The sequence below is a fragment of the Hypanus sabinus genome, chromosome 4, assembly GCF_030144855.1.
Source record: "Hypanus sabinus isolate sHypSab1 chromosome 4, sHypSab1.hap1, whole genome shotgun sequence".
Taxonomy (NCBI): Eukaryota; Metazoa; Chordata; class Chondrichthyes; order Myliobatiformes; family Dasyatidae; genus Hypanus; species Hypanus sabinus.
Window position 1 is genome coordinate 184,032,793 of NC_082709.1, and position 16,205 is coordinate 184,048,997.

Sequence of the window (16,205 nt, forward strand, 5' to 3'; positions counted from 1 at the left end):
AAACTAATTCAAAGGAAGACACAGGAGCCCAAAATGTGAGTCTAATTTCATGATTGCTTTAAGTGAGGCGTGCATATGTCACCAAGTAGCGTGATGCATATGCAGTTCATATATATATATAAAACACAACTCGCAATTAATTATTTAAATGAACAAGAATACTTAATCAATTGATATATACAAGATTACTCAAATATTATTGAAATATTAAATACACGACACTTTTGTTTAACTTGCTCATGTGTACCTAGCTGTGCTAGTCTCATTTGGAGTGTGAGTGTGAGTGTGCGTGTGTAAAAGAGGGGAAAGGGGCTTGTTTTGCTGTTGTTGGTCTGTCACTTGTTTTGTTATATTCTGTGTTGTTCTGCTGAACATTGTGGGCATGCTGTGTGGACAGAGAATGTGTGGTGATGAAGGTGGGCTGCCCCTAGCACATCCTTGGGTTGTGTTGGTTGCAATCTGTATCTTTCAATGTATGTATGATAAATAAATGAATCTCTATGTGAATCTTGATGCCCCAGACCTGGGAAAAGACCATGTGCCTTCACCCTGACTATGCCCCTCACCTGCATCAAATCAGCTCTCCGTCTCCGCACTCCAATGATCGGTCTATTATTATTTACCGTCTCCTTCAAATGATTGGTGTTGACCATTTGACTGGGCTGTGTGTTTCATCATTTTCACTCCTCTTCTCTCTCTTCAACACTTCCTACTGGCTGCTTCAGATCCGGGGGGCGCCTGCCCCTGTTTCTGCTCTGCAGGGGAGCCACATTCCTCTTCCCTTGAACAGTCAGCGGTCTCTTCCTCATTGATTCAGATCAGGAGGAGAGACGGAACTGCTTTTCCCTGTGCCTTTTGCCCCTGAGTGGGTAACAAGAAATTAGAGGTGGCACAGTAATGTAGCGGTTAGTGTAACACTATTACAGCACCAAAGACTAGGTTCAATTCCAAGTGCCGTTTGGAAAGTTCGTACGCTCTGTGACATTGTGCTCCTGTTTCCTACAATGTTCTGAAGAGATACAGGTTAGGAGGTTGTTCGGTTGCATGCCTGTAATTGGACAACGCAGGCTTGTTGGGCCCGAAGGGCCTGGTACCATGCAGAATCTCGAAATAAATAAAAACACGGGAAACTTATTCAATGGAAAAGGTTCACAGAAACAATATTGATTGTGTTCAACAGATCACATCACAAACACTACCCAACCAAAGCAATTGATGCCCATGAGAAATGCAAGTCAATTTTCAGTGGTCTGATGAGCAGTGTCTTATTTTTCTTTTGAATAAATTATTGAACCTTGCTTTAGAGAAAGCTTTGCATTTTTATTGCACCTCACAGCCCAGGCAAGTCTGGAAGTAATTTGAATTAGTAAAATGCATTTTGTTCTGAAGTATGATTCGAATCTAAGGGAGACACAGCAAGAAAACAGGCTATTTTACCAGCAATGACAATCAAATGCCTATTCTTTACACTAATCTTGGGGTCCAAGATCACCGTTCACTGAAAATGGCTACACTCATTGATAGGGTGTTTAAGAAGGCATATAGTATGTTTGCCTTTATTATTTGAGTGATTGAGTTCAAAAGCCAGACAGTTATGTTGCAGCTTTATAAAACTCCAGTTGGGCTGCATCCAGAGTTTTACACAGAGTTTTGGTCTCCCCATTGTTGGAAGGGTGTCCAGTCTTTGGGAAAAGGTGAGGAAGAGGTCTACCAGGTTGCTGCCAGGATTAGAGGGCATGTGCTATGGACAAACCTGCGTTGCTTTCACTGGAGCTGCAGAGGCTGAGGGGAGATCTGATTGAAGTCTATGAGATTATGAGAGGCTCCGATAGAGCAGATAGGGAGTATCTCTTTCTCAGGTCAAATTTTCTAATACCAGAGGGCATGCATTTAAGGTGATGGGGGTAATTTCAAATGAGTTGTGAGGGGCAATGGAAGTCCTCATTTAGGGCTTCCTTGATCATGTCAGTAGCTTCCTCTCAGTTTTCACTACTGTCAGTCATGCAAGTACAGGATAGAGACACAGGGATATTGTCGTATTCAGATGTATAAGGAATTTTCATTCTTGATTTGGTAAAAATTTTGCTTCATTGGGCAGGGTTGTTAGCCCTGAGCTGAAGCTCCAAGCCTGCCGATCTTTGTAAACATCTGCACTATCCCCATTCTCTACCAGACTGGGAAGGTCCTTTCATTGTGCTGAAATTCAGCTGCTCAGTTACAATCAAAGATCATCCTCATCCCAGACATCCTCTATTCTCCCCTCTCCCAATGAGCAGAAGATAAAAAAGTCTGATAAATGCACGTACCACCAGGTTTAAGGTTAGCTTCTACCCCTCTGTAATCAGTGGATTAATATGTATTCTTGACCTACAAGACCATAAGATCTTAAGATATAGGAGCAGAAGTAGGCCATTTAGCCCATCAAGTCTGCTCCACCATTCAATCACAGGCTGCTCCAATTCTCCCAGTCATCTCCACTCCCCTGTATTCTCCCCATAGCCTTTGATGTCCTGGCTAATCAAGTACTTATCTATCTCTGCCTTAAATGCACCCAATGACTTGACATCTACAGTAGTTCATGACAACGAATTCCACAGATTTACCACCCTCTGATTAAAGTAATTTCTCCGCATTTCTATTCTAAATGGATGTCCTTCATTCCTGAAGTTAGAACATAGAACATAGAATAGTACAGCACATTACAGGCCCTTTGGCCCACAATGTTGTGCTGACCCTCAAACCCTGCCTCTTGTTGTAAGAGTTGTGCCCTCTTGTCCTGGAGTCCCCTACCATGGGAAGTAACTTTGCCAGATATCTAATCTGTTCAGGCCTTTTTTACATTTGGAATGTTTCTATGAGATCCACCTGCCCCCCCGCCCCCCCCCCATTCTCCTGAACTCCAGGGAATACAGCCCAAGAGCTGCTAGACATTCCTCATATGATAACCCTTTCATTCCTGGAAACAATCTCGAGAATCTTCTCTGAACCCTCTCCAATGCCAGTATATTCTTTCTAAAGTAAGGAGCCCAAAACTGCACACAATATTCCAAGTGTGGTTTCACAAGTGCCTTATAGACCCTCAACATCACATCCCTGCTCTTATATTCTAGACCTCTAGAACTGAATGCCAATATTGCATTCGCCTTCTTCACCACCAACTCAACTTGGAGTTTAACATTTAGGGTATCCTGCAGAAGGACTCCCTAGTCCCTTTGCATCTCTTGTATTTTGAATTCTCTCCCCATCTAAAGAGTAGTCTGCCTGCTTATTTCTTCCACCAAAGTACTTAACCATACACTTTCCAACATTGTTATTTCATTTGCCACTCTGCCCATTCCCCTAAACTATCTAAGTCTCTCTGCTGGCTCTCTGTTTCCTCCACACTACCCTCTCCTCCACTATCTTCGTATCATCTGCAAATTTATCCACAAATCCATTAATCCCATAGTCCAAATCATTGACATGCATTGTAAAAAGCAGTGGTCCCAACACCAACCCCTGTGGAACTCAACTGGTAACCGGCAGCCAGCCAAAATAGGATCCCTTTATTCCCACTGTTTTCTGTCCATCAGCCATTGCTTCACCTATGCTAGTAACTTCCCTGTAATTCCATGGGATCTTATCTTACGAAGCAGCCTCATATGTAGCGCCTTGTCAAATGCCTTCTGAAAATCCAAGTACTACTGCATCTGCATCTCTTTTGTCTACCCTGGTTGTGATTTCCTCAAAGAATTGCAGTAGGTTAGTCCGGCAGGATTTTCCTTTCAGGAAACCATGCTGGCCTTGGCCTATTTTGTCAAGTGCCTCCGGGTACTCTGAAATCTCATCCCTAATAATCGATTCCAACAACTTTCCAACCACTGATGTCAGGCTAACAGTTCTATAGTTTCCTTTCTGCGGTCTCCCACTCTTCTTAAATAGCAGAGTAACATTTGCAATTTTCCAATCATCTGGTATGATGCCAGAATCTATCTATTCTTGAAAGATCATTGTTAATGCCTTTGCAATCTCTCCAGCTACTTCCTTCAGAACCCAAGGGTGCATTCCATCAGGTCCAGGAGATTTTATCCACCCTCAGACCATTAAGCTTCCTGAGCACCTTCTCAGTTGTAATTTCCAGTGCAATAACTTCACTTCCCTGACATTCTTGAATGTCCGGTATACTGCAGATGTCTTCCACTGTGAAGACTGATGCAAAATATGCATTCAGTTCCTCTGCCATCTCTGTGTCTCTCCTTACAATATCTCCAGCATCATTTCCTATTGGTCCTATATCTATCCTCAACTCTCTTTTACCCTTTATATAATTAAAAATGCTTTTAGTATCTTCTTTGATATTAGTCACCAGTTTCCTTTCATTATTCATCTTTTCCTTCCTAATGACCTTCTTAGTTTCCTTTTGCAAGTTTTATAAGCTTCCCAATCCTCTATCTTCCCACTGGCTTTGACTTCCTTGTATGCCTTCTCTTTTGCTTTTACTTCTGCTTTGACTTCACTTGTCAGTCATGGTAGTGTCCTTCTTCCATTCAAAATTTCTTCTTATTTGGAATCTACTTGCACTTCCCTCATTTTTCACAGAAACTCCAGCCATTGCTGCTCTGCTGTCCTTCCTGCTTGTGTCCCTTTCCAGTCAACCTTGGCCAGTTCCACTCTCATGCCATTGTAATTTCCTTTATTCCACTGAAATACCAATACATTGGAATTTAATTTTTCCTTCTCAAATTTCAAAGGGAACTCGATCATATTGTGATCACTGTTCCCTAAGGGTTCCTTAACCTTAAGCTCTCTTATCACCTCCGGATCATTGCACAGTCCAGCACAGCCGATCCCCTAGTGGGCTCAACAAGCTGTTCTAAAAAGCCAGCCCCTAGACATTCTACAAATTCTCTCTCTTGAAGTCCAGTACTGGCCTGGTTTTCCCAATCCACTTTCATGTTAAAATTCCCAATGATTATCATGACATTGCCCTTCTGACACACCTTTTCTATCTCATGGCAAACACAAGGAAATCTGCAGATGCTGGAAATTCAAGCAACACACACAAAATGCTAGTGGAACACAGCAGGCCAGGCAGCATCTATAGGGAGAAGCGCTGTCGATGTTTCGGGCTGAGACCCTCCTGAAATGTTGACAGCGCTTCTCCCTATAGATGCTGCCTGGCCTGGTGTGTTCCACCAGCATTTTGTGTGTGTTTTCTATCTCCTGCTTCAATTTGTAATCCGCATCCCAGCTGCTGTTTGGAGACCTGTATACAACTGCCGTTAGGGTCCTTTTACCCTTGTCATTTCTTAACGCAACCCATAGAGACTGTACACCTTCCAATCCTATGTTAAGCCTTTCTAATGATTTAATATTATTTCTTATACACAAGGCCCCACCTCCCCCTCAGCTTACTAACCCATCTTTCTGATACACTGTGTATCCTTGGACGTTCAGCTCCCAATGGCAGCCATCCTTTAGCCAAGTTTCAGAGATGGCCACAACGTCATACTTACCAATCTGTAGCTGAATCTCAAGATCACGCATTTTATTTCTTTGCTGTGTGCAAATATAACACTTTTAGTCCAGTACTTGTTGCTTTCTGTTTGAACTGCATCACACCCCTAATGCCCTGTAACTCATCCCACTGGCTGTGATTATGTCTCATCTCCTACCTGTCCTTTCTATCATCACTGTTGCACGCTATATTTCATTTATTTCTATTTTCCCCCCTCCTCAGCCCTATCACTCCAGTTCCCATCCCCATGCCAAATTAGTTTAAACCCTTCCTAACAGCTCTATTAAACCTGCCTGCTAGGATATTGGACCCCTTTGGGTTCAGGTGTAACCCGTCCTTTATGTACAGGTCGTACCTCCCCCAGAAGAGGCCCCAGTGACCAAGGAACCCGAAACCCTGCCCCCTACACCAGTCTCTCAGCCACACATTAATATGCCTGATCACGCTCTTCTTGTGCTCGTTAGCACGTGGCACAGGCAGCAATCCTGAGATTACCACCCTGGAGGTCCTGCTTTTCAGCTTCCTACCCAACTCCCTGTATTCTCTCTTCAGAACCTCCTCCCTTTTTCTACCTATGTCATTTGTACTTCTGGCTGTTCACCTTCTCCCTTTAGAATTCTCTGCACCCAGTCTGAGACATCCCATACCTGGGAGGCAACACACCATGCGGTATCTCTATCAGGCTGACAGAACCTCCTGCCTGTTCCCCTTACTATTGTATCCCCTATGACTACCGCATTCCTCATCTCTCCCTCTGCACCACAGAACCGGGCTCAGTACCAGAGACCCGATAGCCTTGGTTGTCCTCTGTCAGGTCATCCCCCTCAAAAGCAACCAAAATGAGATAATGACTACTGAGGAGGATGGCCAGAGTGGTGCCCTCTACTATCTGAGCTCTTCCCATCCTTTCCCTGACACTCACCCACTTGTCTAACTCCTGCAGCCTCGGGGTGACTAACTCCTTGTAGCTCCTACCTGTCTCCTGCTCACTTTCCCTAATAAGCTGTAGGTCATCGAGCCTCAGCTCCAGATCTCTAACACGGTCTCTCAGGAGCTGCATGTTTGTGAACTTGGCGCAGATGTGGCCATCGGGGAGACTGGAAGATTCCCAGGATTCTCACATCTGATACCCAGAGCAAAGTACTAACCCTACAGACATGCTGTCTATTCCTCCAAGGGGGGAAAAGAAAGAGGTCCACCTACCTACATACCACTCTGGTTCAGACCACTCCGTCGACGACCGCTCTGTTAGAGAGTCTCTCCCTTTTATGCCTGAACCTTGGTGTGTCGGTAATAGCTGAGCTCCCGTGAAGCTTTCCCCTTTTAACCTTCACTCTCGGACCTGTGTGCCGCCTGCTCTCTTGGAGCTCTCCAAATCACGACTGGTGCGCTGGATTTTCACTGTATTCTGTTATTGTTTTACTCACCCCTTCTTCTATTCTCCACTCTGGTCCCTTAATTTTCCTACCTGCCTATCAGCTCCCACCGGATCCTTTTCTGTCTCCTAAGGTCTACTCTCCTTGCCAATCAGATTCCTTCCTGTCCAGCACTTGACCTTTGCTACTCATCTAAATTGACTTATCACATTCTAGCTATCCTCCTTTCCGTCCCCACCAACTGTTTTATTCTGGTGTTTCCTCCCTTCCTTTTCAGTCCTGAAGAAAGCCTTGGCCTGAAAGATCTCCATAGATGCTGCCTGGTCTGCTGAGTTCCTCCAGCATTTTGTGTGTGTTGCCTTGTTTTATTGTGTTCTACATCAGAATCAGAATCAGGTTTAAGATCACTGGCATTTGTCATGAAATTTGTAGTTTTACAGCAGCAGTACGTTGCACTACATAATGATAAAAACTATAAATTACAATGAGAAACATATATTAAAAAATCAATTGCGTAAAAAGAGAGAAAAAAATTGTGAAGTAGTGTACATGGGTTCATTGACCATTTAGCAATCTGATGGCAGAGGAGAAAAGCTGTTCCTGAAATGTTGAGTGTGTGCATTCAGGCTCCTGTACCTCCTCTCTGAAAGCAGCAATGAGAAAAGGTCTTATCCTGGGTGATGGAGGTTCCTAATGATGGATACCGCCTTCTTGAGGCATTGTATCAATGTACTGTGTAATGATTTGATTTGTATCAACAGTATGCAAGACAAGCTTTTCACTTTATCTTGGTACATGTGACAATAGTAAACCAATTCCAATTTTTCAACAACTGAAACCAAGAGGTCATTATTGGGGAGACTGGCAGATGGTTATGTCAATAGTTTGAAAAATTAAATATTGTAATCGTTAACAGCTGTGAGTCACTAAGTCTCTGAAAGTCCATTGGGTTCTCCCAATATCCTGGTTTAAGTACAACAGAAATCCCAGGGAGCTGGTTCTGCCTGAGCGAGAAGGTCTCTGCAATGGGATTAGACTGGTCTCATCCCGGAAATTGGCTATGGAATTTCCCGGCACCAGTCCTTTCCTGATGTACTCTACTGGGGTTTGTAGTAAATTAAAACATTTTGCGAGCTTTAATTACCACTTGTGCTTCGTTGATATGTTTTCAATTGACTGATGAGGTGGGCAGACTGAGAGAGAGAGGGAGAGAGAAAGAGAATGAGGGAGAAAGAGTAAAATGAATATATCAGATGGAAAGAAATAGAGAAGGAGAGATGGAGAAAGGGAAAGATCAAAACAGAATCAGGTTTAATATCACTGGTGTGTTTATGTGTGAGTTTTTATATATATTAAACTAAATAAATAGTACAAAAATAGAAATAAAAAGGTACTGAGGTAGTGTTCATGGGTTTGATGTCCATTCAGAAATTGGATGGCTAAGGGGAAGAAACTGTTGCTGATTCTCTGAGTGTGTGCCTTTATGCTCCTGTACCTCCTTCCTGATGGCAGCAATGAGAACAGGGCATGACCTAGGTGATGGGGGTCCATAATGATGGATCCTGCCTTTTTGAGACATCGCCTCTTGAAGATGTCCTTGTTACCACAGAGGCTAGTGTCCATGATGGAGCTGACTAAGTTTACAACTCTCTGCAACTTACTTTGATCCTGTGCAGTGGCCCCTACCCCCAAACCAGATGGTTTTGCAGCCAGTTAGAATACTCTCCACAGACAGTACATCTTTAGAAATTTCTGAGTGTCTTTGGTGATATGCCAAATCTCCTCAAACTCCTAATGAAATAGAGCCTTTGTTGTGCCTTCTTTGTAGCCGCATCAATATCTTGGGATCGGGATAGATCTGCAGAGATGGGGTGGGGGTGGGGAGAGAGGGAGAGAGAGAGAGAGAGAGAGATTGAGACTCTGTGTGTGTGTGTGTGTGTATAAAAAATGGAAATATGAAATAAGAACTTGCCCACCGTCCTCTCTATGAAAAACCTACCCCTCAGGTCCCTATTAAATCTCTTCTCACTCACCAAAAACCCCAACCCAATCAGTTTTTCCTTAAAACTAAAATCCTCCAGTACCCAGTAGTGCACAACATAGAACCACGAACGGCACAATAACGCCACAATGTTGTCCTGACATTTTATGGGCCACTCTCCAATGATCTGCTCGGTTACTGGTGAGTCATTTTTCACACTCAGCCCACTCTTGGGCCGCTCTCAAACTGCTAACCAGTTATAGCTTTTGGAGTTTCTGGATATGACCAGTTAATCCATCCAGTCAACGTGATGTGTGTAAAATCATGAGGGACATAGATAAAGTGAATGCACGCTGTCTTTTTTCCAGGCTTCGGCGATCAAGAACCACAAGGTATAGGTTTAAAGTGAGAGGGGAGAGATTTAATAAGAACACGAGGGGAAATTTCTTCATACAGAGAGCAGTGTGTATAGGAAGGATGTAGGAGCTTTGGAGAGGGCGCAGAGAAGATTTACCTGGATGTTGCCTGGATTAGAGGACATGTCTTATGAGGATAGGTTGGGCAAGCTAGGGCTTTTCTCTTTGGAGCAAGTGAGTATGAACGGCAACTCAATAGAGGTGTACAAGATGATAAGAGGCATAAATCAAGTGGATAGCCAGAGACTTCTTCCCAGTCTGGAAATGGCTACTACCAGGGGCATGATTTTAAGGTGACTGGAGGAAAGTGTCAGAGGGGATGTCAGAGTTAGATGTTATACACAGAGATTAGTCGGTATGTGGAATGCCCTGTCAGGGGTGATGGTAAGAGGTTTCAAGGGATATGGGCCGAATGTAGCAAATGAGACAGCTTGGATGGATACTTTGGTTGGCATGGATGAATCAGATTGAGATAAATTGAAACCAGGGAGAGTCATCTGGTATTTCTTTCCCAGCTTCTGTCGTTCAACACTTCAGTTAATATACAACCAAATGCATTAATTCAGAAGATCCTTGTGTGCAGGCAATAACGCAAGTAGACACTTCTGTCAGCTGTTAAACTCTCTCAAATGGATGTAAGTGATCCCATGGTACTGTTTTGGAGTATAATGAAGTTTTTATCCGGCAAATAGAATGTAAAAGAGGTTTACTGGATTGGAGAGAATGCTGGTCAAAAGTGGATTGTTTTCTCTGGACTGCTGACTCCCTTTCCTTCACCCTCTCACTCTCACTCTCCCTCTCCCCCTCACTTCCCTCACCACCTCCCTCATCTATCTTTGAGTCTCTCTCACTGAAGTTGGAGATGAGTTACAGGTTCCTCTCAGATTTCACCTTATCTAAACTGGACCCCTGGATCATCTCACACAGTGACCTTGTGAGATCCCAATAGAATATTTGCAGAATTTAGATCAGTACATTCGTGAGAACCTAAGAAAAAGACAAGGAGCAGACGTAGAACTAACTCTACCACTCATCATTCCTGCCTGATCCTTTACCTCAATGACATTTTCCTGCACTCCCTTCATATTCCAGGAAGCCATCAATCTCTGTATTGAATGGACTCCTTGAACCTCCACAGCCCTGCAAGTGAGAGGAATCCATACTTTAAAAAGTTTCTCCTTATTTCTATCCTCATTAGCTTACCTCTATTCTAGACTCTTTATCATAATGAAGGATCTCAGCCTGAACGTCAATTGTACTCTTTTCCGAAGATGCTGACTGGCCTGCTGAGTTCCTCCAGCATTTTGTCTGTGTTCTGAAATTTGATGTTTTGTGGCAGCAGTACAGTGCAATGTATAAACAATTACTGTAAGTTGCAATAAGAAATATAAAAAAGATAACTAAGTAGTGTAAAAAGAGCAAAATAGTGATGCATAAAGATCAATAATTCTTTTAATGTGTTTAAACAATGTTGCTTACTGAAGTACTTGTGGCTGTGACTGTGGATTTCAGCTTTCATAGTCTTAACGGGAATATTTGATGATTCCCTTAGGAGCTGTACACAAAGAGTCACCACTCTATGCCACTGTCTTTACACCTCTGCAGTCAGCAAGTTATACTGGAAAATCTCACTCCTCCACCCTCAGCCACAATGCAGGGTTTCAACTCGAAATGTTGACAGTATCTTTCTTCCTACAGATGCTGCTCGACCACTGAGATCCTCCAGCACTTTGTGTGATGCTCCAAACTCTATCATGTTCAAGGTATCTACATAAAAGGGTCCATTGAGCACCATATCCATGCCAAGCATTTTGTCCATCTACACCAGGTGTTCCTAATCATTTTCATGCCATGGACTCCACCCATTAACAGAGGGGTCTATCATCCCCAGGTTGGGTACCCCTAATATACACTAACCCCCAAATGCCTGGATTAGCACCATCTCCTTCTGTGTCATGCCTGCTTAAATGTCCATCTACAAATATAGTATAGGGAAGTGTACGATTATGTACTTTGGTAAAAGGAATAAAGGGGTAGGCTATTTTCTAAAAGGGAAGCGTATTCAAAAATCAGAAGTGCAAAGGACTTGGGAATTCTTGTGCAGGATTCCAAAAAGGTGAACTCGCAAGTTAAGTCAAAGGTGAGGAAGGCAAATGCAATGTTAACATTCACTTCAAGTAGGCTAGAATATAAAAGCAAGGATGTAATGTTGAAGATTTATAAGGCAATGGTTAGACCATACTTGGAGTATTGTGAGCAATTTTGGGCCCCTTATCTAAAAAAAGAGGTTCCAGCATTAGAGAGGGTCCAAAGGAGGTTTATGAAAATTATCCAGGAAATGAAATTTTAACATACGAGAACCATTTGCTGGCTTTGGGTTTTCTACATTTGGAGTTCAGAAGAGTGGAAGATGATCTCATTGAAACCTATTGACAATTGAAAGGCCTAGACAGAGTTGATGTGGAGAAGGTTTCTATAGTAGAGGAGTCTAGGAGTAGTGGGCACAGCATCAGCATAGAAGGACACCCCTTTAGAGCAGAGTGTGGTGAGTCTGTGGAATTGTTTGCCACAGATGACTGTGAAGAACAAGTCATAGAGTATATTTAAAATGGAGATTGATAGGTTCTTGATTAGTAAGGACATCAGAGGTTACAGGAAGAAGGCAGGAGAATGGAGTTGAGAGGGAAAATAATTCAGTTGTAACGGATTGGCGAGGAAGACTCAAAGGGCTGAATGGCCTCATTCTGTTTCTATGATCTCTTGATCATGGTAATTGTATCTGATTCCATCACCTTCTATAACAAATTCCAAATCTCAACCACTCTCTGAAAAACTTACCCTTATGACTCCTTTAAAACTCTTACCCCTCACCATAAAACTATTCCCTGTGGTTTTTGAAGCCCCTACCATGGGGAAAGATGTTTGGCTATCTTTCCTATCAATTCTCTCATAGACTACTATCAGGTCTCCTTTCAGTGCCATTCATTCTAAGGGGATCAAGCCTATTTCACCCAGTCTCTCCCCCTAATCAAAGCCCTTCGATCAAGCCTGTCAGCCTCCAGATGTGGTAATCACTGAGGGAGGGCCCCTGCCTGAGATCAATACACAGTACAGGAGTTTGCTAACGAGCCCTGTGGCCTGCTTCATTCTGGGATGGATTGCTGTGGACTGAGGCTGTACCAACGTGTAGTTTTCTTTCTCTCAGAGGAATTATTTTCTAATAAATACTTTGCTGTGTGCTAGGCAGCCCATATGGGAATGATTATTGTTAGAGCTGTATGTAAAAGCCTTGGGCCATTTCCTGACAGCAACTACAGGCCAGTTATTTTGTTAAATACCCAGTTATAGCACAGGATTAAAGCCACAATGTTACTACAAACAAAATATACAACGCTTTATTATTTTTTATTTCCAACAGTTTCTGATTGTGTAGACTCCTACTGGAATGGTCAGGGGAGGCATTTCTTCACATTTTCAGCAACTTCAGGACACCACAGTAGTGTGTTGGTTAGTGCGATGCTACTAAAGCTCAGGATGTCAGAGTTCAGAGTTCAATTCTACTGTTCTCTGTAAGAAATATTGTACATCCTTCCCATGGGCGTGTGGGTTTCCTCCGGGCGCTCTGGCTTCCTCCCACAGTCCTGAGACGTACCGTTGGTAGGGTAGTCGGTCATTGTGGGTTGTTCTGTGATTAGGCTGGGGTTAAATATGTGGGTTGCTGTGCAGAGTGGCTCAGTGGGCTGGAAGGGCCCGCTCCACACTTTCTCTCTAAATAAATAAAAATATAACTTGCGATGTTAAAGAGCACACATAACATAGGAGCAGACCCTTTTGGTCCATAATGTTACGCTGAACTAATTAAAATAATCCATTCTAATGCACAATGTCCGTATCCAAAGTTCAAAGTAAATATATTATCGAAGTACATACTGTATGTGTCACCACATACAACCTTGAGATTTGTTTTCCTGTAGGCATTCACTGTAAATACAAGAGCCCTGGTAGAATCAGTGAAAGACTGCACCCAACAAGATAAGCAAACAACCAACGTGCAAAAGACAACAAACTGTGCAAATACAAGAGGAAGAGTTCAAAGTTCATATATACAGTACGACACCATATATAACCCTGAGATTCATTTTCTTGTGGGCATAATAATAATAAATAAATTACCAAGAAGTATTGGGAATATGGGATGAAAGGTCCATAATAGTGAGGCCGTAGGTTGTGGGAGTAGTTCAGTGATGGGGCAAGTGAAGTTCAATGAATTTATCCCCACTGGTTCAAGAAATGGATGGTTCATTCTCTGCACATTCATGTACTTATTCAATGTCGCTATCAAATTTGCCTCCACCACAGCCCCAGGCAGCACATTCCAGGCACTTACCACTCTCTGTGTACAAAACTTCCTGCACATCTCCTTTGAATTTGCCGTCCTTCACCTCGAAAGCATGCCCCTTAGTATTTAGACATTTTGACCCTGGGATAAAGAAACTAGCTGTCTCCTCTATCAATGCTTCTCAAAATCTTATAAACTTCTATTAGCTCTCCCCTCATTTTTTTTACTTCTGATATTTGCAAACTGCTTAATATATGCTAAACACAACAAGGAAGATATAAGCCAAACCTGTCTGTGTCTCACAGGAGTGATGGCAAGCAAGATTATGCCAAGGTAAAGAGCTGAGACATAAGTTCAGGGAAGCTGCAAACTGGAGCAACATACAAACCACTGGAGGAACTCAATGGCCCAGGCAGCATCTGTGGAGGGAAGTGGGCAATAGAGTTTTCAGGTCGACACTCTTCATCTGAACCCTTCTTCCAGGTGCTGCCTGACCTGCTGAGTTTCTCCAGTACTGAGGCAGATTGAAAGGAGCATTTCAAAGGTGGAGAATCAACAGAGACATTGAGAGCAATGCCAAAACACTGGTACATTCAACGTGTTGTGTGTTGCTACAGGTACAAGCATCCGCAGTCTCTTGTGTCTCCATTACCTTGTCTTCATATCTCCCTATATGGCTGGGCATAATGTTTGATTGGCTTTTGTCCTCTGGGTTATAGAGTGGTTTGTCTTAGTTATGCCAGGGTTTGAGGCACAACTGTCCATCATTCAAACTCTCACCATCTGGGACATGCCCTCTTCTCATTACTACCATCAGGGAGGAGGCACGGAAACATCAGCCTTTGACACTTGACATCTCAAGTTTGTCCAACAATGCCTTATGCCTCACACCCTTACATCCAAGCAGCATCCTAGTAAACCCCTACTGCATCCCCTCCACAGTCTCCATATTTAATGAGGTGACCAGATGCAGCCTAACCAGAGCTTTATAAACCTGCAACATAACTTCCTAATTCTTCAACTCACTGCCTCAACTAATAAAGGCAAGAGTGCTGTATGCCTTCTTTATCACCCTTTCAACCAGTGTAGCCACTTTCAAGGAGCTATGGCTTGGACCCCAAGATTCCCCTGCTTTGTTCTTCTTAACTACAAAATGGGATTGTCAATGGATGCCAGCTCCATCATGGGCACTAGCCTCCCTACCATTGAGGACAACTTCAAAAGGTGATGCCTCAAGAAGGAGGCATCCATCATTAACGACCCCTCACCACCCAGGACTTGGCTTCTTCTCACTCCAAAATCAAGGAGGAGGTACAGAAACTTGCAGACCCACACTCAACAATTCAGGAACAACTTTTTGTCCACTGTCACTAGATTTATGAATGAAGATCAGAATCAGATTTAATAACACTGATATATGTCGTGAAATCTGTTGTCTTTGCAGCAACAGTACTGTGCAATACATAATAATAGAGAGAATAATGGTCATGGGTTCAATGTCCATTCAGAAATCAGATAGTGGAAAGGAAGAAGCTGCTCCTAAAACATTGAATGTGTGTCTTCAGGCTCCTGTACCTCCTCCCTGATGGTAGCAATGAGAAGACGACATGTACTGGGTGATGAAAGTGGTTAATAATGAAGGCTGCTTTTTGTGTCATCGCATTTTGAAGGTGTAATTGATGTTGGGTAGGCTAGTGCCCTTGAAAGTTACTAATCTATGGATTTGCTGCATATGCCCGCAGGAAAAAGAATCTCATGGTTGTATGTGGTGACATGTAGGTACTTTAATAATAAATTTTACTTTGAACTTTTGAACTTTGGCTGAGTTTACAACTTTCTGCAGATTTGTCTGATCCTGTGCAGTGGCCTCTCCATACCAGACAGTAATGCAACCAGTTAGAATGCTCTCCACGGCACATCAGTAGAAATTTGCAAAATTCTTTAGTGACATACCTAGTCTCTTCAAACTGCTGATGAAATATAGTCATGCCTTCTTTGTAATTGCATCAATATGCTGGGCCCAGGATAAATCTTCAGAGATGTTGACACCCAGGAATTTGAAACTGCTCCCCCTTTCCACTTCTGATCCCTTGATGAGGATTGGTGCGGGTTATTTCAACTTACTCTTCCTCAAGTCCACAATCAATTCCTTGGTCTTAGTGGTTGAGCATCTGTTATCTGAAATGCTTTGGTCCAGAGGTGTTTTGTATTTAGAGTATTTCTGGATTTTGGAATACTTGCATCTACATAATAATATATTGGAGACAGGACCCAAGTCTAAACACAAAATCCATTTACATTACATATCCAGCTGGTATGAAGCTCACAGAGTGCATAGTCCACAGTCAGAGTATAGTCCAATGTGATGGAGCTGGGTCCTCCACAGGCTGTTGGAGTTAAATGACCACTCATGACAGTGTCTATTACCAGGTTCCAGCATTGTGATTAACTTCATATCTACCACCAATTTCAATGGGAGTTTACTCATTTTATGCATGAAACAATTACCTTCAATTTTCAGTTCACCGTGATAGATCTTTGCTTGTTTCATGATCAGCATACCATTGAGTGGCCTATATTCACTCAAAAGCTGACA

At 42.9% G+C, this 16,205-nt stretch overlaps 1 protein-coding gene across 50 annotated transcripts in view; it reads left to right on the forward strand.

The window, feature by feature from the left end:
- The window catches only part of LOC132393562 (uncharacterized), a 266,331-nt gene that overhangs the window by 53,132 nt on the left and 196,994 nt on the right, over positions 1 to 16,205 (forward strand). For 11 of the 50 annotated variants that reach the window (XR_009511964.1, XR_009511965.1, XR_009511959.1 and 8 more), the window contains one exon: positions 10,969 to 11,033. The exons of the other annotated variants lie outside the window; for them this stretch is intronic. The gene's annotated coding sequence lies outside the window, so the exon portion shown is untranslated. The remainder of the gene's footprint in view (positions 1 to 10,968; positions 11,034 to 16,205) is intronic. 50 annotated transcript variants of the gene reach the window in all.